The following is a 26,876-nucleotide window of genomic DNA, read 5'->3' as shown; positions in this document are numbered from 1 at the left end:
ACTGATCCTAACCAGCATTTGTATGTATGTACATATGTATGTATCTATGTATCATCTAAGAGTGACTAGACAAACTTGAGATTTTTTCTAATGGCAGGGAAAGAACAATTCCCAAGGAATAGGTTTGAATGTCCAGTCAGAAGGACACTGTCCCTTATTCTCCCTCTGAGTCCTGTTTATTCAATGTGCTGGTTGCATTTGTGCCTGGCACTGTACTAAGTATTTGAATAATGTCTGCTGTCATTTTTTTGAGCATTAACTAGGTACATTGTTTGTTTCCTCTGCCTCCAGCAAACATCTCCTGACCTATCCACTTGACATACTCATTATTTTACATCTGCTCCCCTAAGACCAGGTTCCCTTACTTTTGCCCTCATGGATCCTGTACTTCCTCTCATCTAGCACTTACTAGGGTTTTAAAAAATTCATTTATATAATTCTCTGTTTAATTGCCCATCTTCTACATTAGCTTGAAAGATGTGGGAAGGTGGGCAGTCACTGGCATGGTGGCTGACACAATTAGCCCTCAGTAGGCTCTTTTCATAATTATCTCAATTAAATATTATAATAGCCTAGTTATTATGCAGGTGAAGAATCTCAGGTTCAGAGGTTATAATTTGCCTAAGTTCAATCACTGGTGGGTGGTAGAATTAGAATTCAAACCTTGGTGTGTCTCTAAGGCATGTGAGAATTTATAAAGTCCACTCTCTGACAGAAATAACTGATAGGTGTTTAAACATCTCATGGCATTGAAAAAATTTATAATTTTAAACAATGACAAAAAAATAGTGCTAAAAGATTCTATCCTTGGATTGCATCGTATCACTTTAAATTGTAGCACTGAATTCCAGTAGTATCTTTTTTTTAAACCCCAGGTGGATTTTAAATTAAGAGTAAGTGCAATAATTTGTTGGTTATTACTGTTTATTACCTCCTTAAAGAGCTAAATGTTTTGTACATTTTACAGTCAATAAGTAGACTATGCAGTCATTCCTTATCCTTCTTCAAAAATTTAACAAAATCCCCTTGGAATTCTTTTCTGTACCACTGTGAAAATCAGAGCAAAACTGAAGTCACAGAAAAAAAACAAAATAAAAAGCTTGTTTCTGTAAGTCTTTCTCTCCTAAGTTCTTATGATCTAAACATTGTATAGCAACCAAGACTTAAAGTGAAAAATTAATTAGGTTTTATTCAATTTAGAATTCAATTTCTTAGGGCCATTCTTGCACCACTGTGCTAGATGCTGTGGGAGATGGATAGGTAAGTAATCTGTGGTTTTGTCCTCAAGAAGTTTACAGCTTAGGGAAGATAACCAAACATAAAGTCTTCCAGGAAGAGAATATAAAGAGTTCAGAAAGCAAGGGGAGAAAATGAAAGTGGAAAGTTATAAAAGAAACAATGAAATTTCCCAAATTTGAATTGGGACAGAGTCTTTAAAATGAAAGATCCCGTCCAATAGTGAGCAAGATAAATAAAAAGCCCATACTTAGTGGCTGGCAGTCTTCTCTTTACACATCTAGATTCACTTTCCACCCTTCACTACTTTCTAGTCTGAACGGATGATCCCACCTGGTTTCCGTCCTCCTGGCTTCTGGTTGCATATAACCAGCGGGAGCCATTGTGATAGGTGGGAGGGAAGAGGGAAGGTGGGCTGGGGGTGTTTATTCCCCTGGTTCCCTCTCTGTGGAGTCTCTTTGGGTTGGTTGTGTCTCTTAAACACAGGTTATTGCTGCCCTCAAGGTGGTCTTCTGTCTATGACTTTCTCTTTTCAGGTTCTGATGATCCCTTTTTCCCCTATCCCTTTGGCTTTAGGAGTGGTAACAGCTCTGCAATAACTAGTCCTGAACTATGTCATTATCCCTTGTGGTTCCCTCATGCCACTCATTCCTCACAGCTTTGCAACTACTCTTTATATTAAACCCTCCTTGGCACTCTTATTATTTTGAGTGTGCCATCTATTTCTTCTGGGTCCTAACTAATACACTGGGTGAAACATGAAATTTCAAAATAAGCAAGGAAAAAGAGAAGTTCTTTAAAGCTTCTGAAGAGCAAAAAAAGCAGGTGATCTCCCAAGGCATGAGAATCAAATTAGCAGAAATTCTTTTCAGTAGCATGGGCTGATAGATGACAATCTAATAATGCCTTAAGTATTCTAAGAGAAAATTATTTTGAATTTAGAAGTTCATTCCTGGCCAAACTATTTTGAGGGCAAAGTAGAAACATGTTTCTACATTCAAGGATTATAACTTTCCACCCATATCTTATGCAACCCTTGTGAGAATGGGACTCTAGCAAAATTTTGGTGAAAACCAATAAAGAAAATAAATAATTCAAGAATTTGTGGGAATAAATCTAAAGTACAACTAAAATGTATCCTATACTAATAACTTGTGCCGCAGACCTAGTAAAAAAATTGTTATAAATTAGAAAAGAGAGTCGTAAAGCTCCAGAAGAGAGCCCTCATGAAGAAGAATGGAATGGATTACAGGCAATGGAGAATACAATTAAAGGCCTGAAAAGCTGGCAATATAAATATTTTGTCAAGAAGGAAAAACAATGGCAATTAAAAACTGTTGGGAAAATGGAACCAAACAAAAAATTGTACCAGAAGGCATGGTCCAAATCCAACGGAAATAAAAGACACTGCTTGAACCCTGGCGAATCTAGCTCTTTGGACGGGAGGAGACGGGAATGAAAGGTGGAGACACCGTTACCTGCATTGTAGTAAGTGGGGGTCAAGGTACACTTTCCAAAGTTGATGAAACCAAGATTACCAGTACAAATCCAAAGCTTGAGAGGGGACCCGGAATATGAAAAAAAAGGTCAATACATTGAAATTTAACATCATAGCAAGAACCAAGATGTAACACATTAAGTTTATAACTCTCCAAATAAAATAGTTAACGTTTAGAATAGCTAATCTGTGAATGATCAAAAAGTTGTTACCTTTAAGGAAGGAGACAGTTGTGGTGGGAGATGTCTTTGTAAGACAAGGGGAGGACAGGACTGTTGCTTTCCTTGATTCCTTTTGTACTATATACTTTATGATTATTATATGCTTATATAATATGTTATCTTGATACTTAAATGCCTTTAAAACATGTACACAAAGAAATACAAGAGAAATAATACAAAATGTTAATGAGTGAATGAGAAAAGATAAAATTACTAAAGGAATACAAGAGGGAGAGAGCATATTTGCTAAAGGAGTTGGAGAAAGATTTTGACAAGAAAAATAAGGTACAAGCCATTTTAGATATGTGTGCATGTGTACATGTACTCTGAGTGAGATTTGTATGTATTCGTTATGCTAATAAAAGTTATCAGCTTGGAAAAAAACAATGCATTTTCCTTCGGTCAGAGACAGCTGTAAAGGGCAAAATGGAATTAATCTGTAGTGAAATAAATATTAATAATCATTTTGTACCTCTAAAACCTAGCAGGTTAGAGAAACATAGCAGGTGCTCAGTAAATGCAGGTGAGCTAATTAGTTAATGAATGAGTGAATGAGTTCCACATAATTAAGAAATTAATTAAGGTGAGTATGCACATTTGCAAAAGGCAATCATGGCTTGATATATAAAACATATCAATATACACTATCACAAATTTGTCATAGTGTGGAAAAAACTCCCACAAAGAGTGCCAAAGCTATAGGTCAAGGTCATTATTTGGTCTGTGTCTATAAACCATCAAGAGCATATGGAAGCTTAGAGAAAACAGAGGTCTATGATGAACTGCTTGTCTCTGGTATTTGTACTCACATCATTTCAGATACTAATTGAAGAGAAGTTTAAGGTAAGGTAACAAAAAGCAGCCGTGCTAAGGAGGACCAGATTTAGTATCCAGGATACAAAACAAACTAAAACAGAACTGACTTCTAGGCACAGGCAGTCGATTCGTATTTGGCTTAATTCTGATGATCACGGCAACCTTCGGGTTTCCTGGACCGAATTAAAATAATCCAGTGTTGCTCTTGGTATTTCTACCTAACTATAGATTTTACAGATTGGAAAAAAGGAATGCTTACTATTATAACTTCAGCCAGGTCTTTGCTAGGCTGGAAATACATGTACACTGTTCACTGTTTCATTCCCATGCCTATACAGTCCTTCATCCGTAACAAGTGCTTTGTTGATTTTTTTTTTTTTTTTTTGAATGAAGGAAACAATTCCATTGAGCCTCTTTAAATTGACCTCAGTGTTCTCTGCAGTGATGGCAAATTCACACTGGTTGAAAAAAGCCTATTCCATTTGCAGGCAGTATCACATCCTTCATATCCCTCCTACCACCCAACACCAGAACTGAATTACTGTCCCAGATGTGACCTCAGTAGTACAGAAGAGCAGGGTAATCTTCCCTTCCTTATTTTGAATTCTATATTATCTATTAAGATTGAATTGATGCCTTGCAGACACCACCACCCTTGGCTGCCGTCCCCTGCCCACCTTCCCCTGCCCGCAACCATGGTCAACCCCACCGTGTTCTTTGAGATCGTAGTCAATAGTGAGCCCTTGGACCACCTTTCCTTCAAGCTGTTGGCAGACAAAGTTCCAAAGACAGAAGAAAATGTTCATGCTCTGAGCACTGGGGAGAAAGGATTTGGTTATAAGGGTTCCTGCTGTCACAGAATTATTGCTGGGTGTATGTGCCAGGGTGGTGACTTCACGCGCCAAGATGGCACTGGAGGCAAGTCCGTCTTCAGGGAAAAGTTTGATGGTGAGAACTTCATCCTGAAGCGCACAGGTCCTGGCATCTTGTCCACGGCCAGTGCTGGACCCAGCACAAATGGTTCCCAGTTTTTCATCTGCATTGCTAAGACTGAGTGATTGGATGACAAGTATGTGGTCTTCGTCAGGGTGAAAGAGGGCATGAACATTGTGGAGGCCATGGAGCATTTTGGGTCCAGGAATGACAAGACTAGCAGTAAGATCAACATTGCCAACTGTGGGCAAGTTTAATAAATTTGATTTGTGTTTTGTCTTAACCACTGGAGCATTCCTTCTATAGCTCAGGAGAGCGTCCCTCCTCCCCTGGTCTGCTTTCAGTATCCTATCATCTTTGTGCCCCTGCTACAGTTCTTTTGGCTTCTACATTATCCTCCCCCTTCCAATTCTAGCTGGATTGCAGAGTTAAGTTTATGATTATGAAATACAAAGTTAAACAACAACCAAAAAAAAAAAAAAGATTGAATTGGCTTTTTGGTCAATCAAGCCAGTGCTTAATCATATTGAATTTATAACTATTTCTAGTGCTTTTTCTACATGGGTGCATATTAAAACATGTCTTCCTCATTTGGTATTTATACATTTTGTAAACCAAATATGGTATTTCATAGTATCCCTATTAGAATTTTGCAGAGGAATTTTTCCGTTTTAAAAATTAAGGTGTAATTTAATGCAACAAAATTTGCTTTTTTTACTGTACAGTTCTTCAAGTTTTGACAAATGTATACAGCCACATAACACTACGACAAACAAGATAAAGAACAGTGCCATTACTCTGAAAATATTCCCCAGTGCAGTTTTGTAGTTATCCTATCTGTCAACGTCATGCTTGGCAGCAGTTGATCTGTTTTCTGACCCTGTAGTTTTGCCTTTGCAAAAAATATCATTTAAACAGAAACATACAGTATGTAGCTTTTTGACTGACTTCTTTCATTCACTATAATTCATTTGAGATTCAATTATGTTGTTGAGTGTATCAAGCATTTCTTCTCCTTCTCCTCCTCCTCCTCTTTTTTCTCCTTCTCCTTCTGCTTCTTTACTGCTGAGTAGTATTCCATAGTACAGATGTACCACAGTTGGGTTTAACTATTCTCCAGTTGAGGAACACTGTGCGGTTTCTAGATTTTGGCAAAATAATGCTGCTATAAGCATTTGTGTGCACCTTTTTTTGTTGTTGTTGTTTGAACATAGGTTTTCATTTTACTTGGGTAAATACCTGGGAGTGGGATTTCTAAGATGTACGATAAATGTATATTTAACTTTATAAGGAACTGCCAAAATGTCTCCCCAAAGTGACTGTACTATTTTGCATTCCTACCAGCAATTTATGAGAATTCCAGCTGCTCTGCATTCTTATCAGCACTTGGTATTGTCTGTTTTGTTTTTTTTTTTTAAATTAGATTTGAGTCTAATAGATATGTAGCTGTACTGGTTATAGCTTTAATTTGCATTTCTCTAGTGTTGATGAATGTTGAGCGTCTTTTCATGTGCTTATTTGCTATCTATATCTTCTTTGGTGAAGTGTCTGTTCAAATCTCTCTCCTGCTTTTAATTGGGTGTTTGTTTTAATGCTGAATTTTGAGAATTGTTTATATAATTTGGATATGTTATTTATTGGATAGGTGATTTACAAATATTTTCTCTTCTGTGGCTTTTCTTTTCAGTCTTCTGATATTGTCTTTTGGTGAACAGTTCTTATTTTTGATGAAGTCCAATTTATCAAAAGTTTTCTTTTGTGAATTGTGCTTTTAGTGTTGTATCTAAGAGATCATTATTTAACTCAAGAGCACAAAGGTTTTCTCCTATGTTTTCTTCTAAAAGTTTCATAGTGTTAAGTTTTACATTTAGGTCTATGGTCCATTTTGAGTTAATTTGTGTATAAAGAATGAGATATGGTTTGAGGATTTTTTTTAAATGAATTATTTGCCCGTAGTTATCCAACTGTCTCAGCACAATTTGCTCAAAAGACTTTCCTTTCTCCATTGAATTGCTTTTGCAATTTCATAAAAACCAATTGAGCATTTATGTATGAGTCTTTCTGGACTCTATATTATGTTCTGTTTATTTAATGTCTATTTTTTCTCCAACACCACACTCTCTTGACTTCTGTAGCTTTATACCAAGTTGGAAATCAGGTAATGTGAAACTTCCACCACTGTTCTTCCTTTCCAAACTTGTTTTGGCTATTTTAGTTCTTTGCCTTTCCATATAAGTTTTAGAATTAGCTTGTTGATTAAAAAAAAAAATCCTTCTGTGTTTTTTAGTGGGATTATGTTGAATCCAAAAATCATTTTGGGGAGAATTGACATCTTAACAATACTGAATCTGCCAATCCATGAACATGGAATATATTTTAATTTATTTAGGTTTTCTTTGATTTTTTAGTCAGTGTTTTACAGTTTTTAGCATATAGATCTTGTACAGTACTTATTTTCTAAGATTAATACATAAATGTTTCATTTTTTGGTGCTATCAGAAATTGTACTTTAAAACATTTTAATTTCCAGCAATTCACTATGAATATAAAATACAATTCAATTTTGTATATTGACCTTGTATTTGTCAATCTGTATAAACTCACTAATTAGTTTTAATAGCTGCTTTTGTCAATTCTTTGGAATTTTCCTCATAGAAAATATCATTTGAAAATAGAGATGTTTTATGTTTTCCTTTCTAAGCTTTATGCCATATAAATATATATCCATGTATCTCTATATATAATTTATATATATGACTAATATACTTTTCTTTTTTAATTATAGCCCATTTTTGTAACTGTTAAGAATTTTGGAATTATGAAACACTTAATTTTTTCACTGGTCACCAAGTTCATCACTCTCCTCATTCTATTTTTTTTTTTTTAATTACAGAATCAGGTAGCATTGGTGAAGGAAACAAAATATTTTATTATGAAAAATTTCAGTGATTCAAAGATATAGAGAGAATAGTATGATGAACACCTTGTACCCATAACACAGTTTCAAAAAAATTATCAACACATGGCCTATCTTGCTTCATCTATACCTCCACCAATGTACCCTTGGTGCTCCCCACCGTAGGATTATTTTAAAGCAAACAGAAGCATATTATTTCCAGAGAGGGGGATTTTTTTTATCAGAGAAGTTGTAGGTTTACAGAAAGATTGTACAGAAAATACAGAGTTTCCACATACCCAACCCCTTCCACCTTTTGAGATTTTACATTAGTGTGGTAACTTTGTTAAAATTGATAAGAGAATATTATTATAATAATTGTACTATTATAATTAACTTTTATTCTAGCAACATATATACCAGCTAAAACTTCCCCTTTTAATCACATTTAGATATATAATTCAGTGGTGGTAATAACATTCACAATGTTGTGTTCCCATCACCACTATACATTACCAAAACTTGATCATCACCTCAAACAGAAACTCTGTACCAGTTAAGAATTAATTCCCCTTTCCCTATCCCTACACTGGCCCTGGTAACCTGTATTCCAATTTCTGATTCTGTGAATTTACTTATTTATTTCATATCAGTGAGATCATACAATATATGCCCTTTTCTGTCTGACTTATTTCACTCAACATGATGTCTTTTTGTTGCATGTATCAGAATTTTGTTCCTTTTCATAGCTGAATAAAATTCCATTGTATGTATATGCATTTTGTTACCATTACTCTGTTGAAGGACACTTGGGTTGCTTCCATCTTTTAGTAATTGTAAATAATGCCACCATGAATATCGGTATGCAAATATCTGATTTCAATTATTTGGGGTATATATATATATCCAAATAATATATGTATATAGAAGTGAGATTGCCAGCTCAGGTGGTAATTGTATACTTAACTTTCTGAGGAGCTGCCGAACTGTTTTCCACAGTGGCTGCACCATTTTATATCCCCACTAACAATGAACAATTATATTTCTCCTCATCCTCTCGAACACTTGGTATTTTTCAGTGTTTTAAATAGTATCCATTCAAGTGGTTGTGCAATGGTATTTTGTGGGTTTGGTTTGCATTTTCCTAATAGCTAGTGATACTGAACATATTTACATGTGCTTTTTGGTCATTTGTATATCATCTTTGGAGAAACATCTATTCAAGTCTTGCCCATTTAAAAGTTGGGTTGTTTGTCCTTTTGTTGTTGAGTTGTCAGATTTATTTATGAATACTGGGTATTAAAGCCGTATCAGATATGTGGTTTCCAAATATTTTTTCCCATTCTTCAGGTTTCTTTTTTACTTTCATGATGAAGTTCTTTGATGCACAAAGATTTTAATTTTGATGAAGTCCCATTGCTCTATTTTTTCTTTTGCTGCTTGTGGCTTGTGCTTTTGCTATAAGGTCTAAGAATCCGTTGCCTAACACAAGGTCCTGAAGATGCTTCCCTGCTTTTTCTTTAGGAGGTTTATAGTTCTGGTTCTTATATTTAGGTCTTTGATCCTTTTTTTTTTTCCAGTTGGCAGAGCCAACTAAGGCTTTATTTTGGAAAAGATAAAACTGGCTTCTAGTTGGGGACACCGGCAAGAAGGGGTACCCCAGGTCTCCTGTTCCCGATCCCCCCCTGCACAGCTCCTTGTCCTTAGGCTCTGGGGCAGCACAGCAGGGGGGTGGCCTGGGAGGGGCTGCAGTGGCAGTTCACTTGGGCAGGACATCAGACGACTCGGACACCAGCTTCCCATCGCCGGTCTCAATCTTCTTCACAACCACGGCCTTGGTGGAGGTAGTGTGGCTCCCACCAGAGATGAAGGAGTAGTTGTAGCCAGTGCCTGAGAGGCCCCCGAAGACAGGGCTCAGTGGACCTGATTAGTAGCCACTGGAAGTCTCCGTATGAATACTCATGTTCTGCATCCCAGATTCCAGCTGGCTCTCCTTGTCCTCCAGCAGCTTGCAGTAGGTGGTGATCTCGATGTCCAGGGCCAGCTTGACATTGATCAGCTCCTGGTACTCGCACAGCTGCCGTGCCATGTCCTGCTTGGCCTGGTGCAGGGCAGCCTCCAGCTGGGCCAACTTGGTATTGGCATCCTTAACAGCCAGCTCCCCACGCTGCTCGGCATCCACAATGTCGGCCTCCGGAGAAGCCCTCTGGCCCTTCAGGAGCTTGATCTCAGCCTGGAGCTGGCTGATGGTCCAGTTCATCTCAGAGATCTCCGTCTTCATGTGGCGGAGGTCATCCCCATGCTTCCCAGCCAGTGTTTGAAGCTCCTAGGACTTGATCTGTTACATGCTCTTAGCCTCGGCCCGGTTGAGGTTGGCGATGTCCTCATACTGGGCCTTGACCTTGGCGATGAAGCCATCCAGGTCCAGGGAGTGGCTGTTGTCCATGAAGAGGACCACGGACATGTCTGAGATCTGGGCCTGCAGCTCAGTGATCTCCGCTTCATATAGCTGTCTGAGGAAGTTGATCTCATCAGTCAGCCCTTCCAGGCCGGACTCCAACTCTACTTTGTTCATGTAAGCTTCATCCACATCCTTCTTGATGAGGACAAATTCATTCTCCATCTGTGTTCGCTTGTTGCTCTCATCCTCATACTTATTCTTGAAGCCTTCCACCAGCTCCTGCATGTTGCCAAGCTCCGCCTCCAGCTTCAGCTTCTCCTGGCTCAGTGCCTCATGCTGCCTCTGAATGTTGTTGATGTAGCTCTCAAACAAGTTGTTCATTTTGCTCCCAGCAGTCTTCTGCTGCTGCAGGAGGCTCCACTTGGTCTCCAGCATCTTGTTCTGCTGCTCCAGGAACTGTACCTTGTTGATTAATGAAGCAAACTTGTTGTTGAGAGTCTTGATCTGCTCCTTCTGCATCTGCACGGCCTGGATGTTGGGGTCCACCTCCAGCTTAAGGGGGCTCAGCAGGCTCTGGTTCAGTGTGACAACTGTGATGCCCCCTGCTCTCCCTGCCCCTCCATAGCCCCCCATCAGACCCATGCTGGCGCTCAGGTTGCCCTGGAAGCTGCTGCTGCCACTGCCCACCCGAGAGTAGGAGCTGATGTGGGTGCTGGGCCCACTGGTGTAAGAGCGGCTGCTGAAGTTCTGGGGGTTGGAGGACAACACCTTGTAGGATTTCTGGGTGACCCTGATGGACATGGTGGAGGCTGAAGAAGTGATTGGAGAAGGAGCCGAGGACTGCTGCTTCTGTGTTCTCTTTGATCCATTTTAAGTTAACTTTTGTGTATGGTGTGAGGTCGGGGCCCTTATTCATTCTTTTGCATATGGATATCTAGTTTTCTAAGCACCATTTTATTTTTCCATGCGTATATTTTTTAAATTCAGTTTTATTGAGAAATATTCACATACCATACAATCATCCATGGTGTACAATCAGCTGTTCACAGTACCATCATATAGTTATGCATTCATCACCCCAATCTATTTTTGAACATTTTCCTTACACCAGAAAGGATCAGAATCAGAATAAAAAATAAAAATAAAAATAAAAAAAACACCCATATCACCCCCCTCATCCCACCCTATTCTTCATTTAGGTTTTGCCCCCATTTTTCTACTCATCCATCCATATACTGGATAAAGGGAGTGCGATCCACAGGGCTTTCAGAATCACACTGTCACCTATTGTAAGTTACACTGTTATACAATCGTCTTCAGGAGTCAAGGCCACTGGGTTGGAGTTTGGTAGTTTCAGGTATTTACTTCTAGCTATTCCAATACATTAAAGCCTAAAAAGTGCTATCTATATAGTGCATAAGAATTTGCACCAGAGTGACCTCTCAACTCCATTTGAAATCTCTCAGCCACTGAAGCTCCATTTCATTTCAGTTCACATTCCCCTTGTGGTCAAGATGTTCTCAATCCCATGATGCCAGGTCCAGATTCATCCCCGGGAGTCATATCCTGCATTGCCAGGGAGATTTACACCCCTGGGAGTTGGGTCCCATGTAGAGAGGAGGGCAGCGAGGTCACCCGCCAAGGTGGCTGAGAGAGAGAGAGAGAGAGAGGGCCACATCTGAACAGCAAAGAGGCACTCAGGGGGAGACTCTGAGGCACAATTATAGGCAGGGTTAGCCTCTCCTTGCTGCAACAAGCTTCATAGGGGCCGACCCCAAGACAGGGCTCCGCACATCAAGCCATCAGTCCCCAGTGTTTGTAAGCACCATTTTTTGAAAAGACTTCTTTCCCAATTGAATGTACTTGGCAACCTTATAAAAAGTAAATTGGCTAGAGATATGATGGGCTATATCTGAACTCTCAATTCAATTCCATTGGTGTACAAGTCTGACCTTGTGCCAGTACTATGCTTTTTTGATGATTGTAGCATCAAAATCAAGTTTTAAAATCAGGAAGTTTTAAAATCAGGAAGTGTGAGTCCTCCAACTTGTTTTTCTTTTTAAAGATTGTTTCAACTATTTGGTGCTCCTCATTCTTCCATATAAATTTTATGATTGCCTTTTTCTATTTCTGCAAAGAAAGCTGTTGGAATTTTGATTGGAATTGTATTGTGTCTGTAAATTGCTTTGGGTAGAATTGACTTCGTGACAATATTTAGTCTTGAATCCATGAGCATAATATGTCCTTCTCTTTATTTAGGTCCTCTGATTTCTTTTTAGTAATGTTTCGTAGTTTTCAACATATATGCATGATCCTCTCAATTGACACAGAAAAGGCATTTGACAAAATTCAGCAACCTTTTTGATTAAAGCACTTAGAAAATTAGTAGAAGAAAGATCCTTGGTTAAAGGATTTAACATCCTTGGTTAAATTTATTCCTAGATATTTGATTCTGTTTGTTGCTATTGGAAATCATATTTTTCTTTAATTTCCACTTCAGATTGTTCATTGCTAGTGTATTAAAACAATACTGATTTTTTGCCTAGCCCAACAAATTGTTAAATTCATTTATTAACTCTAGGAGCTTTGTTGTTTATTTTTTGTTATTTTGTTATACATAGGATCACATCATCTACAAATAGGAAAAGTTTTACTTCTTCCTCTCCAATTTGGATGGCTTTTATTCCTTTTTCTCACCTAACTGCTCTGGGATAGAATGTCCAGTATATTGTTGAATAACAGTGGTGACAGTGGGCATCCTTGTCTTGTTCCCAGTCTTAGAGAGAAAGTCCTCATTCCTTCATCATTGAGTATGATGTTAGCTATGGGTTTTTCATATATGCTCTTTATTGTGTTGAGAAATCTTTCCTCTACTACTAATTTTCTAAGTGCTATAATCAAAAAGGTTGCTGAATTTTGTCAAATGCCTTTTCTGTGTCAATTGAGAGGATCATGCATTTTTCCTTTGTTCTATTAATATGATGAATTACATTAATTGATTTTTTATATTGAACCATCCTTTCATGCCTGAGATATATCTCACTTAGTAATACTGTATAATCCTTTAATGTGCTGTTGGATTCAGTTATCTGGTATTTGTTGAGGATTTTTGCATCTATATTCATAAGGGATATTGATCTGTAGTTTTCTTGTTATCTTTATCTGGTTTTGGTATTAGGTAATGCTGGCCTCATAGAATGAGCTGAGATGTGTTCTTTGGAAGAGTTTGAGGAGTATTGGTGTTATTTCTTCTTGGAGTTTTGGTAAAATTCCCCTGTGAAGCCATCTGTTTCTGGGCTTTTCTTTGTTGGGAGGCTTTTGATTACTGATTCAATGTCTTTACTTGTAATTGGTCTGGTGAGGCCTTCTATTTTTTCTTGAGTCAGTGTAGGTAGTTTGTGTGTTTCTGGGAATCTGTCCATTTCATCTTGGTTGTCTGATTTGTTGGTGTACATTTGTTCATAGTATCCTCTTCTAATCTTTTCTATTTCTGTGAGGTTGGTAGTTATGTCCCCTCTCTCATTTCTGATTTTCATTATTTGTTTCCTCTCTCATTTTTTCTTTGTCAGTCTAGCTAAGGGTTTGCCAATTTTATTAGTGTTTTCAAAGAACTCAACTTTTGGTTTTATTGATTCTTTCAATTGCTTATTTTATTCTCTGTTTAATTTATCTCCACTCTATCTTTGTTAGTTCTTTCCTTCTGCTCATTTTAGATTTCGTTTGCCCTTCTTTCTCTAGATCCTTCAGTTAGGAGAGATTAAGTCTCTGATTTGGAATATCTCTTCTTTTTTAATGCAAACATTTAGAGCTATAAAATTTCCTCTCAGCACTGACTTTACTGTATCCCATAAGTTTTGGTATGTTTTGCTTACAATTTCATTTGCCTCAAGATATTTCTTGCTTTCTCTTGCAATTTCTTCTTTGACCTAATGGCTATTTGAGAATGCGTTGTTTAATTTACACATATTTGTGAATTTTCCTGTTCTTCCTCCGTTATTGATTTCTAGTTTCATTCCATTGTAGTCACAGAAGATACCTTGTATGATTTTGATATTTTATATATATTGAGACTTGTTTTGTGATGTAATATATATTCTATCCTGGAGAATGATCCATGGATGCTAGATTGGGAGAAATGTTCTATATAATACTGTTAAGTCTAGTTGGTTTATAGTAACATTCATGCCTTTTATATTCTTATTGGTCTTCTGGGTAGATTTTCTATCCATTATTGAAAGTAGTGTATTGTAGTCTCATATTATTTAGAGCCATCTATTTTTCTCTTCAAATCTATTAATATTTGTTTCATACATTTTTGGCTCTGCCATTAGGTGCATATATAGCTATAATTGTTATGTCTTATTCTTGAAATGACACCTTTTCCAGTATATAGTGACATTTTTTGCCCTCGTAACTGTCTTTGACTTAAAGGCTATTTTTTTTTTTAATTTTTGGGGGATTGTTCAGATACCATACAATTATCCAAAGATCCAAAGTGTACAATCAGTTGCCCCTGGTACCCTCACACAGCTGTGCATCCATCACCACACTTGATTTTTGTTCAATTTTTAGAAACTTTTCATTACTCCAGACAAGAAATAAAATGAAAGATGAAAAAAGAATAAAAAAAAGAAAAAAAAAAAAAAAGGAAACTCGAATCCTCCCATATCCCTAACCAACCCCCCTCAGTTGTTGACTCGTAGTGTTGGTATAGTACATTTGCTACTGTTTATGAAAGAATGTTGAAATACTACTAACTGTAGTATATAGTTTGTAATAGGTATATATTTCTTCCCTATATGCCCCTCTATTATTAACTTCCAGTTGTATTGTCATACATCTGTTCTGGTTCATGGAAGATTTTTGTAATATTTGTACACTTAATCATGGACATTGCCCACCATAGGATTCAGTTTTATACATTCCCATCCTTTGATCTCCAGCTTTCCTTCTGGTGGACATATATGACTCTGAGCTTCCCCTTTTCACCTCATTCACACGCCATTTGGCACTGTTATTCTCACATCTTGCTACCAACACCTCTGTTCATTTCCAAACATTTAAGTTCATCCTAGTTTAACATTCTGCTCATACTAAGCCACCGCTCCCCATTCTTAAGCCTTGTCCTATATCTTGGTACCTTATATTTCATGTCTATGAGTTTACATACTATAATTAGTTGTTATCAGTGAGACCCTGCAATATTTGTCCTTATGTGTCTGGCTTACTTCACTCAGTATATTGCCCTTGAAGTTTTGTCATCAACCCATTTTTTTTTTAAGATGGTTTTGTTCACACACCATACATTCCATCTTAAGTAAACAATCGATAGTTCTCTGTATAGTCACATATTTATGTGTTCACCACCTTCACCACAAGGGCATCTACATTTCTTCCACAAGGCAGGAGGGAGAGTCAAAGAAGGTAGAGAGGCAAAAGAAAGAGGAAAAAAAATGACAGCTAGGAAGTAGCAAAAGGAAAAGTAACCTTAAATCAAAGTAAGGAGTCAGACAACACCACCAATGTCAAGTGTCTAACATGCCTCCCCCCATCGCCCCCTCTTATCTGCATTTACCTTGGTACATTGTCTTTGTTACATTAAAGGAAGCATAATACAATGATTCTGTTAGTTACATTGTTTCATTGTTTGCATTAGTTTACATTGATTGCATCCCTCCCCCAATGCCTCCCCATTTTTAACACTCTGCAAGGTTGACATTTGCTTGTTCTCCCTCAATCGTGTTTGATCTGATACCAATTTAACTTGAATAACATATACCTATTCTGTTGCTCTACCCCTTCTCCCTCCTTTTTTTGTACTTGCTACAAATTATATATTTAACCACTGTATTCCCCAAACCATAGATTTATCTTTACTCTTTATGAGTTTTACATTTTTGAACCTTTAAGATGTAAAAAGTGGAATGACACACTAAAGTAATACAGTACAGTAATACTGGCATTTATAGTTACCCATATGGAGACCTTTACCAGAGGTCTTTACGTCTTTGATCCACTGTCTAGTGTCCTTTTCTTTCAGTCTGAAGAACTCCCTTTAGCCTTACCTGTAGTGCAGGTCTAGTGGTGACAAATAGATTCAGCTTCTGTTTATCTGGTAGTGACATAATCTCTTCCTCATTTTTGAATAACAGTCTCACCAAATATAAAATCTTGTTTCAAAATTGTTTTCTCTCAGTAGTTTAAGTATTTCATCCCACTGCCTTCTTCCCTTCGTGGTTTCTGATGAGAAATCAGCACTTGATCTTATTGGGACTTCCTTGTAATAACTTGTTGCTTTTCTCCTGTGGCTCTTGGAACTCTCCTCGTCTTTTGCATTTAACAATTTGATTAATATGTGTCTGGGCATATTTCTCTTCAAGTTTATCCCTTTTGGTATTTGCTGCGCTTCTTGGTTGTGCATATTCATGTCTTTTGCTAATTTGGGGACATTTTCTGTTATTATTTCTTTGAATATTTCTTCGGTCCTTTTCTCCCTTCTCCTTATGGGCTTCATGTAATGTTTATATTGGTGCAATTGATGGTTTCCCACAGGTCTCTTAGGTTATGTTCTCTTTTTCTAATTCCTTTTTCTTTTTGCTCCTCAGCCTGACTTATTTCAATTGTCTTGTTTTCAAAGTCACTGACTCTCTCTGCCAGCTCCAATCTGCTGTTGAAACTGTGTAGGGAATTTCTCACTTTACTTATTGTGGTCTTAAACTCCTGTAGTCTTGTTTGCTTCTTTATTTAAATTTATATCTCTTTATTGAGATTCTCATATTGTTCATTCATTGTTTTCCTGATATCCTTTAGTACCTTCTCTATTTTCCTTCATCTCTTTGAGCATATTGAGGATCATTTTTTTAAAGTTGTTTTCTGTATGTATGTATGTATATATGTCCACATCTTTGTTGATGTTTTCAGAATTTTAATCCTCTTCTATTGAATGAGCCATCATTTCCTGTTTCTTTGCTTGTCTTGTAATCTTTTGCTGCACACTGTGCATGTTAATATTTTAGAGTGTTAACTCTTGGATTTAGTCCCTAAACTTTCCCTTTAGTTTGTTCTAGCTAGTATTATGATAGAGATTTCCTTGAGTGCCAGAAGCTAACAAAACCAAACAAACCAATGCAAAAACACCAGTCTTTGAAAATTGGCTTTACATTGACTGATGTTCTTCCTTCAGAGCTCAGTCCTATCAAGAATGCAAGCCTAAGGTGAATTGTAAAGTCCAGGGTCCTCCATGTCTTTTCTGGGCCTGTCTTATCCAGAACTTATGCTTCCTTGTGGCCTTAGGAGTTCCTCTCTTTACAGGACTTTGAATGCCCTCTCTATTCCCTATGAAATAGACTTGTTCCCTCTCCCTTTCCTGGGTGCTCTATTGTAGGACTTAAAGCAAGTAAGCCTTTACCCCAGGCTCTTTGACATGTTTCTTAATACTGCTTTAACTGTTCCACACTGCTATTGCCTGGTGGGTAAATTCTGGAGGAGTGTTGTGAATCAGAGAGTAGTTTTCTATGTGAGTCTTCCTATGTCAGTCAGGCTGGCTCCACACTGCACTGCAGAGGGGTGAGGCACCGGGCCAGCAAGGTTGCCAGGAGCTTCTCCAATGACTTTTAAAACCTGCACTGGCCCAGCTAGTGCAGCCCTTTAATTGTTTTCCAGTTTTGAGGAAAAGTACTGTCTTTAATTTTGCCAATTTTGCCCATAGCAGTTTTGAACGATGTCCACTGTAAGAGCTGGGCTTCCAGTGACCTGAAGTATGTGATCAAAAACAGTAGTCAGGTATTAGACTGCGCATCTGTAAAACTTGGGGAACTAGGTTTTTATATCCCACTGTGGCACCAGCAAGCTGCACCAGGTGCCAGGGTTGAGGATACCACTGCTGTCTGCTGCCAGGCCGTGGGACGGGGGATGGTAGCCACTACACAGCACCTGAAATTCACTGGTATTTACCACAATTTACCAGCTTCCTCCTCCCACTCTTCCCTGGCTGCTGAGATTCCAGAGTTTCAAAACAGTTGATTCAGACAGTTCCTGCCAGTTGAATAGTTGTTGGAGCTTCTTTCTCTGCCATCTTCCCTGGCAGATGCAATCCTTTCCTCAGGGATTCAACAGTGAACCCTTCCACTAGGATGTAAGTTACTCAAGGTTAGGTATGGTGTATTATATATCATTGTATGTACCCAGTATAGCTTAGCTTAAATGCCCAAGAAATTCTTGCTGAACTAAATTGTACATGCTGAACTAAATTGTTATGGGATCTCTTTAGTACATTTCTTAAAAATTTTTCTCCCTTTGCTTTTGGAAACTCAGTTAGCTTACTTTGAGTTCCATAATGATGTTTATTTGCATATAGAATCTTCTTTTAGAAATATTTTGTTTACTACATACCATAGAATATAGGTAGTGGATATGTGAGTAATGAAGCACAGTAATGAAATGTACACTTCACACCCAATTCAAGATAAAAAATTTTATCAATTCACTGAAGCAGTGGTGCTTCCTGCCAAAACTGTGCTCTGTAACTTGATCCCAAAGGAATCTCTATTCTGAATTTTATCATTCATATTTTAAATAATTGTATACATACACACATATGTCCTTAAACAAAAACAACTGTTTAGTTTTGCTCATTTTTGAGGCTTACAAAAATGTTATCATGTTGTGGGTAAGTTTCTGTAAATTACCAGTTTTAAAATTAGAACATTTAGATAATTTATAACTAATGTAATTATTCATGTGACTTGATTTAAATTTTCTACTTTACCTTCTATTTTTCTAATCCATTATTTGTTCCCTGTTTTCTCTTTTCCTGCCTTCTTTTTTTTTTTTTATTAAATTCAGTTTTATTGAAATACATTCACACACCATACAATCATCCATGATATACAATCCACTGTCCACAGTATGATAACATAGTTATGCGTTCATCACCACAATCTATCTCTGAACATTTTCCTTACATCAGAAAGAACCAGAACAAGAATAAAAAATAAAAGTGAAAAATGAACACCCAAATCATCCCCCCATCCCACCCCATTTGTCCTTTAGTTTTTATCCCCATTTTTCTACTCATCCATACACTAAATAAAGGGGGTGTGATCCACAAGGTCTTCACAATCACACTGTCACCCCTTGTAATCTATATTATTATATAATTGTCTTCAGGAGTCCAGACTGCTGGGTTGGAGTTTGGTAGTTTCAGGTATTTACTTCTAGCTATTCCAATACTTTAAAGCCTAAGAGGTGTTATCTATATAGTGCATCAGAATGTCCACCAGAGTGACCTCTCGACTCCATTTGGAATCTCTCAGCCACTGAAACTATTTCGTCTCATTTTGCATCCCCCTTTTGGTCAAGAAGATACTCTCAGTCCCACGATGCCAGGTCCACATTCATCCCCGGGAGTCATACTCTGCGTTGCCAGGGAGATTTACACCCCTGGGAGTTGGGTCCCACGTAGGGGGGAGGGCAGTGAGTTCACCTGTCGAGATGGCTCAGTTAGAGAGAGAGAGGGCCACATCTGAGCAACAAAGAGGTACTCAGGGGGAGACTCTTAGGCACCATTATATACAACTTTAGACTCTCCTTTGTGGTAATGAGCTTCATAAGGTCCTGCCTTCTTTTGCATTGATTGAACATTTTAATGATTCTATTTAACCTCCATTTGGCTTTTTATTTATATCTCTTTTTAAATTTTTAGTGGTTGTTTTAAAGTTTACAATATATGTTTTAACTCATCACAGAACAACTTCACATAACATTCCACTTCATATGTTGTCTAAGAACTTTATAGTAATAGACTTCCATTTTCCATTTTCATACATTTAATGCTACATATGTTATAAGCCCTGCAATGCATTGTTAGTATCACTTTTAAAGTGATTAAAAATAAAATGTCTTTATATTTATCCTCATTTTTACTATATCTGATGCTCTACATTTCTTTCTGTAGATCCAAAATTACATCTGGCATTATTCTCCTTCTGCCTTAAGAACTATGTTTAGCATTTGTTGTAGTCTAGGTCTGCTGGCAATAAATTATCTCAGCTTTTGTTTCTCTGAAAAAGTCTTTAGTTTGCCTTTATCTTTGATGGATAATTTTGCTGGGTGTAGAATTCTGGATTGTCATATTTTTTTCTTTCAGCACTTTGATGATGATGCTCCATTGTCTCTTACCCTGTAAGGTTTCTGATGAGAAGTTTGTTCTCATTCTGGAACTCCAATTACTTGCATTTTAAACTATTTGATATTATGCTGCAGCTCTTGGATGCTCTCTTCCATTTTTTTTTCTCACTCTTTTTTCTTTGTTTTTAATTTTGGTTCATTTCTATTGAACTATCTCCACATTCAGTGATTCTCCTCAGCCATGTGCACTCTTTTGATAAGGCTGTTGCAAGAATTCTCTCTGATAACATGTTTTTATTCTCACTTTTCTGTTAGACATTTTTTATAATTTCCCACTCTCTGATGAAATTTCCCATCTGTTTATGTTGTTCACCTTTTTCACTAGATCCTTTAGTATATTAATCATTATTATTTTAAAGTCTCTGATAGTTCTAGCATATGAATTACCTCTGAATCTTTTTCTATTCATTGCTTTGTCTCTTGACAATGGATCTTCTTTATTCTTGCTTTTTTGTCTGTCTCATATTTTCTTTTTATTGAAGGTGAGACATCATTTGTAGAATGACAGTAGAGACTGAAGTAAATACTATTTATACCTGGATTTGGGCATATCTCTTTTGCTGGGTGCTGTTGTGGGGAGTTGAGTCATTCTAGTCAGTAGTTGAACTGGCTTTTGGTTTTGTTGTACTGTAGTTACTCTAAGTGCAACTTAGGCTCTTCTTCCTTTGGAGTGAACTGCCATTACCTTGATGTTGTGGGACCTGGTATGTTGGAGGCTTTTTCTCTGTGTTCTTTCTCTACTCTCAACCTATAGGAGTCCCTGATTGACTGTATCAGAGAAGGTGCTTTCTCCATAGTCTTGCCCCTTCCTCAGGGATAGATTGCTGTGGTTTGTTATTTTAGTAGCTTTGTTCTATGGCTAGTGGATATTTTAGCTCTTCTGGGCTAGCTTCATTCTGAGACAGGACCTATGCACTTGGGCCAAGGAAAGAGGGCATTCTCAGTGCTTCTGCCAATTCCACCTGTTGCAGCAAACCCCTGACTTGTATCTGTATTGGGCAGGAGGGTTTTCTGGTCCTTCTCCAGGTTAGTAGATCTCTGCTTTGTATTGATGCAGGACACTAGATACTAAAGATTTTCCATTCCCATCTCCCGTAGCATACAACTTTGCTTCTACACTTCACCAAAAAGTAGAAGACATTTGCCTGGTTTCTGGTGGCAGAAAGAAGAGCATCTTAGCTTTCCTCCAGAAGCAGATGGATTTTGTTTCTATTCCTTCCCCAGTGACTTGGGGTGGGGTGGGGTCGGTAGAAGACTTGCTGCTCCTTCCACAGTAGCTTAAGGTTTTTGCTTTTTATGAGGAATGACCTGGGAGAATGAGTGGTGTTTTGTGCCTGAACCCAGCACAGCTGCTTACCTCCTGCATACCTGCACCACTGAAGGGAGAGCTCTCTGGCCTCCTGTCCTGTCCCTAATCTTTCTGGAGAGCACCTGTTGGAGGCACAGGGACAACAGCTTGTACATGAGCATTACCCTGTGACTGCTGCTCCAGTTATTCTAAACATATATGCAAACCCATTCTTGACTTTTAAGAATGCATCAAAATTTTAGCTCATTTTTTTTCTTACCTTCTTCTAGAGTGCTCCCCACTTTTCTCTTGGGCTCTGGCAAAGCTAAAACAATTCCTGCATCCTATCTGTCCTTTGAGGGTCTTGTCTCCTTTTTTGGAATTTATATCTCATGGTTGTCTTATGATCTCAGTGCCCTGATGGGTTCAAGAAAAATTATGATTTTGTATATCATCTGGCTTTGTTGTTGTTAGGATGGGAGTGACATTCTCTTGCAGCTTTCTATAGCTTAAGTGGAAGCAGAACTTATATGACTTACCTTCCTCACTCAGCATAACATTTTTAAGATACGTTCATGTTACCGTATGTAGCTGCAGTTCATTTGTTCTCCCTGATGTTTACTGTTCTACTATGTGTATATACCACAATTCATCTTTTCTCCTATAAGTGAGCGTTTAGGTTGCTCTCAGTTTCTTAATTTTTATGAACAATGTTGTTTTAGACATTCTTATGTATCTCTTTTGGTACATCATTATAAGCTTCTCTGGCTTATATATCTAGGAAGGGTGTTAATGGATTGTAAGTTATGTATGCTAATGTTCATGTTCAACCTTACAAAATAATGTCTTTGTCTTGGTTTGGATTTTTGACACCCCCCGCCCCCCCCCCCCCCCCCCCCGCCACACACACACTTACTGAATAGTAAAGAAAAGCCTCACACTTCACCTGTATTGTTCATCCTCTTTCATTTTGGTTATCATCTATGTCTATCCTTCTCCATTTTTTTTAATATTGCAATTTCTTGTCAGTTTTATTTAATCATCTTATTCCAAATATATAAATTTTTGTTTCATATTGACAGGTTTGAAGACAGTTTGGGGATCTTTTTTTTTTCAATTTTATTTTGAAATAAAGTCAAAGTTATAGGAACAGTTGCAAAAACAGTACAAACCCCAAACACAGAACTCCAGCATACCCTGACCCCCTCCCCCGATACCCTGATCCACCAACTATAACATGCTGTCACACCACCATTTCTCTTTCCCTCCCTCCCTCCCTTCCTCCCTATCTATCATCCATCATCTATTGCTCTGTCTTCTGACCATATGAGAGCTAGCTGCACACATCCTTGAACAAACACTATAATTCAAATATACAATTCCCATGAACAAGAACATTGTTTTATGCAATCCCAGTAAGCACAGCTAAGAAGTTCAAGAAATTCAACATTGATACAAAGCTTACATTCTATATTTCCTTTTTTTTTTTTTTTCTTATGTCTTAACTGTGTCCCTTTGAGCCTCCTGTCCTCCATCCTCAGATCCCATCCAGGATGATCCTTGGCATTTAATTGTAATCTATTTAGACTGTCATTTTTTTTTTCAATTGTGGAAACATATATACAGCCTAAATCTTCCCATTCCACCCCCTCCCTAGCATTCCATTAGTGGGATTAATCACATTTAGAATGTTGTAATGCTATCACCTTCCCACCATCCATTACTAGAAATTTCCCTTCACCTCAAACAGCAACCCTACACTCATTTCTTAACTCCCCATTGCCCCTTCCCTCACTTCTCATAACCCATACTTTACTTTTCATCTCTATAGTCATGTTCTCTGATAATTTGTTTGTGTTTACTGTGGGGCTTAAAATTAACCTCTTAAATCCATAACAATCTTGTTTTTCTTTGATACCAACTTAACTTCAATAGGACACATAAACTATGTTCCTATACTCCTCCATTCCCCCACCTTTATATAGTTCTTGTCAAAAACTACATATTTTACATTGAGTCCAAAACCACTGACTTGTTATTAGAGTTTGTGTATTTTATATCCTGTAGGAAGTAAATAGTGGAGTTACAAATAAAAAATTATTGACTTCTATTTGCATTCCATTGTGGTCAGAGAATGTGCTTTGAATATATTCAATTTTTTTTTTAATTTATTGAGGCTTGTTTTATGTCCCAGCATATGGTCTATTCTGGAGAAAGATCCATGATCACCAGAGAAGAATGTGTGTCCTGGTGATTTGGGATGTAAAGGTCTATATATGTCTGTTAAAATTCTCTATCTCTCTCTCTCTTTTCTTTGTTTCTCTGTCGGTAGGGCTCCCTTTAGTATCCGAAGTAGAGCAGGTCTTTTATTGACAAAATCTCTCAGCATTTGTTTGTCTGTGAAAAATTTAAGCTCTCCCTCAAATTTGAAGGAGAGTTTTGCTGGATAAAGTATTCTTGGTTGGAAATCTTTCTCTCTCAGAATTTTAAATACGTCATGCCACTGCCTTCTCGCCTCCATGGTGGCCGCTGAGTAGTCACTACTTAATCTTATGTTGTTTCCTTTGTATGTGGTGAATTGCTTTTCTCTTGCTGCTTGCAGAACTTGCTCCTTCTCTTCAGTATTTGAGAGTCTGATCAGAATATGTCTTGGAGTGGGTTTATTTGGATTTATTCTATTTGGAGTTCACTGGACATTTATGCTTTGTGTATTTATATTGTGTAGAAGGTTTGGGAAGTTTTCCCCAACAAGTTCTTTGAATACTCTTTCTAGACCTTTACCCTTCTCTTCCCCTTCTGGGACACCAATGAGTCTTAAGTTTGGATGTTTGATTTTATCTATCATATCCCTGAGATCCATTTCAATTTTTTTGATTTTTTCCTCCATTCTTTCTTTTGTTCTTTCATTTTCTGTTCTGTGGTACTCTAGGACACTGAGTCATTGTTCATCTTCCTCTAATCTTGTATTATGAGTATCCAGAGTCTTTTTAATTTGGCCAACAGTTTCTTTTATTTCCATGATTGTCTATTTTTTTATTTACTCTTGCAATTTCTTCTTTATGCTCTTCTAGGTTCTTCTTTATGCCCTTTATATCCTGTGCCATGTTCTTCTTTGTGTCCTTTATATCCTGTGCCATGCTCTCATTCTTTGATTGTAGTCCTTTGATTAATTGCGCCAAGTACCATGTCTCCTCTGATATTTTGATTTGGGTGTTTGGGATTGGGTTCTCCATGTCATCTGGTTTTATCATATGCTTTAAGATTTTCTGTTGTTTTTGGCCTCTTGGCATTTGCTTTGCTTGATAAGGTTCTTTCAACTTATAAAAAATACCAATCTAATTTTTCAGAATTACAGCTTGGTAGCGTACACTTTCTCTAACCAGCAGATGGTGTCTGCGAGTCACCTATTCTCCTCATGTCAGTTCTCCTCAGCTTTGTGTTTGTGGTGTGTGGGGAAATGATTCTTGTGGGGTTCAGTTGGTGAACGCAGTTTGGGTGTGTTGTTGGTGCTGTCCGCCCTGAATGTGGGGCATGTGTCTGGGTGGTTAGGGAGGCAGGGCAGCTTTAATATTCAAACCTCCCAGGTGTTCCCAGAGATTCAAGGCTGTTGAAAGAGTCTAAGCCTTCATTTCAGTTTTGTCCCAGATTTTCTCTGCCTCTGATTCACAAGTCACTGGCATTGATGTAGCGTCCCTGGGTTTTCCAAGTAGGCCCTTCTTCTCAGCTGTGATCTTCTAGGACCTCTGCTGAGGGAAGGCTGTGCTACATCACAAGTGCGTGCCGTCCCTCAAGGGAAGCCCTGAGCTGCTGGGCCATGCAGGGTCGCTTCCAGCCTGATGCAAAGATGGCTGAATGGGGCGTCTCAACCCCCCCTACTTTTCACACAGCTCTGCCTTCCCAGCTCCAGGACAACTAGCTGTGTATGCACCCAAGGCCACTGTCCATGGCCGATATTGTGGCATGTGCACGGTGCCGTGGGATACATTCCCCGTCAGACTGGGTTTCCTGGCGTGGCTCTGGACTGTGGGTATGGCCCCGGGCAGGAGTGTCTCCAGCCCGCCGGGGAGCCGGCTGCAAGCAGCATGGTTTCTTTCTCCTTTTGGCTCCCCTCTGCCCCCCTGGCCCTGAGGGAATCAGCAGCAGTCTATCCTCCATGCCAGACACCAAGACATTGGTCCAGCCCGCTCCTGCCATGCTTCACTGTGTGGTTCTCACCATCGTAACTGCAGCCGCTCCTGGGTTTTTTTAAAAATTTTTTATAAGAACTAGTCTGTCTCCAAACACCAACCCCTGGTTTCCCCGCAGCATGGCCGCGGGACTTTCAGCCGGCTTCCTCACTCGTTTCAGAATGCAGACTCCTGGTTTCACCAAGTGCATGGTCCCTGTGGTTTTAGCAGACCTTGTCCAGCTGGTGCATTGCTGAAACTGATATTCTGGGTCACTTTCTGGTTTTTATGTAGTATTTTTCACAGAGGTGTTTTTTTACCCTGTCTCACCTAGCCACCATCTTAGGTTCTCCGCCCTTCTCCATTTTAAAATGACCTGTTCTGTCTTAATTCTTCCTGGTGTTTTATATGGATCTTGGTTTCATCAGGGCACCTGTGGCTTATGATCCAATTCTTGCTCTCTGGTCTTCATGTTATTGCATTGTTTTCTTGACTTTTGACTCTCAGTGCTTCCTAAAATATTTTGGCTTGAACTTGCTACTGTAGCTTACATGCTTTAGACTATAGAATATGTTATCCCTTATTTTATTCAGCCCCTCAGCCACTAACCTTCATCTCTGCCTAACTGAGCCTGCATCCTGAATAGGTTTTCCTTGGCCCACTGGGTGTGTTTGTGTGTGTTTGTGTGTGTCTGTGTGTGTGTGTGCCTGTGTGGTGGGACCTGAACACTTGAGGTTAAAATAACTCCATCAATCATTACCCTTTAAGTAGATTTATTTCACTGTAGAAACTGGTTCAACAAATCGTAACTACAGGCCACATTTCTCAATTTTGCCTTTAAGGCTATTAAGAAAGATAATGTCAAGATTTAGATACACAATCCAGGACACAGTGATCTTTCTCTCTCTATATATAGATATATTTGGCCTCAAACTTTAAGAGTCTCAGAGAGCTGGCTTTATAAGGCACAAATTAAGATTTTTCTTTCTGCTTTGGTCTTCTTGCAGTGAATCTATTAGCTAGAATTAGAGTGCTTGCAGGAAGGCATTTTGTAGGAGGACAAATTTAGTGAAAGATGCAATATTTATGCTCTTAACATGAATTGTCTAGGAATATATTTTATTATAATAGATATAGGAATAGAAAAAGATAGAAGTTATGAAAGGAACTAAAAAAGAAACCTTTATTTTCCATATGATACTAGTTTCATTTTCTCTAGGGAAATAATTAATT

General features: G+C 38.2%; 2 pseudogenes; one reads left to right on the top strand and one right to left on the bottom strand.

Moving 5' to 3' along the window:
- The first annotated feature begins 4,466 nt into the window (after nt 1–4,466).
- On the top strand, nt 4,467–4,961 carry LOC119537257 (annotated as a pseudogene).
- Nucleotides 4,962–9,359: 4,398 nt separating this feature from the next.
- LOC119537536 lies at nt 9,360–10,814 on the bottom strand (annotated as a pseudogene).
- Between the last annotated feature and the right edge of the window lie 16,062 nt (nt 10,815–26,876).

This window comes from Choloepus didactylus, chromosome 6 (assembly GCF_015220235.1).
Source record: "Choloepus didactylus isolate mChoDid1 chromosome 6, mChoDid1.pri, whole genome shotgun sequence".
Taxonomy (NCBI): domain Eukaryota; kingdom Metazoa; phylum Chordata; class Mammalia; order Pilosa; family Megalonychidae; genus Choloepus; species Choloepus didactylus.
Note: the sequence above shows the minus strand (reverse complement) of the source record. Positions and strands in the feature narration are given on the sequence as shown.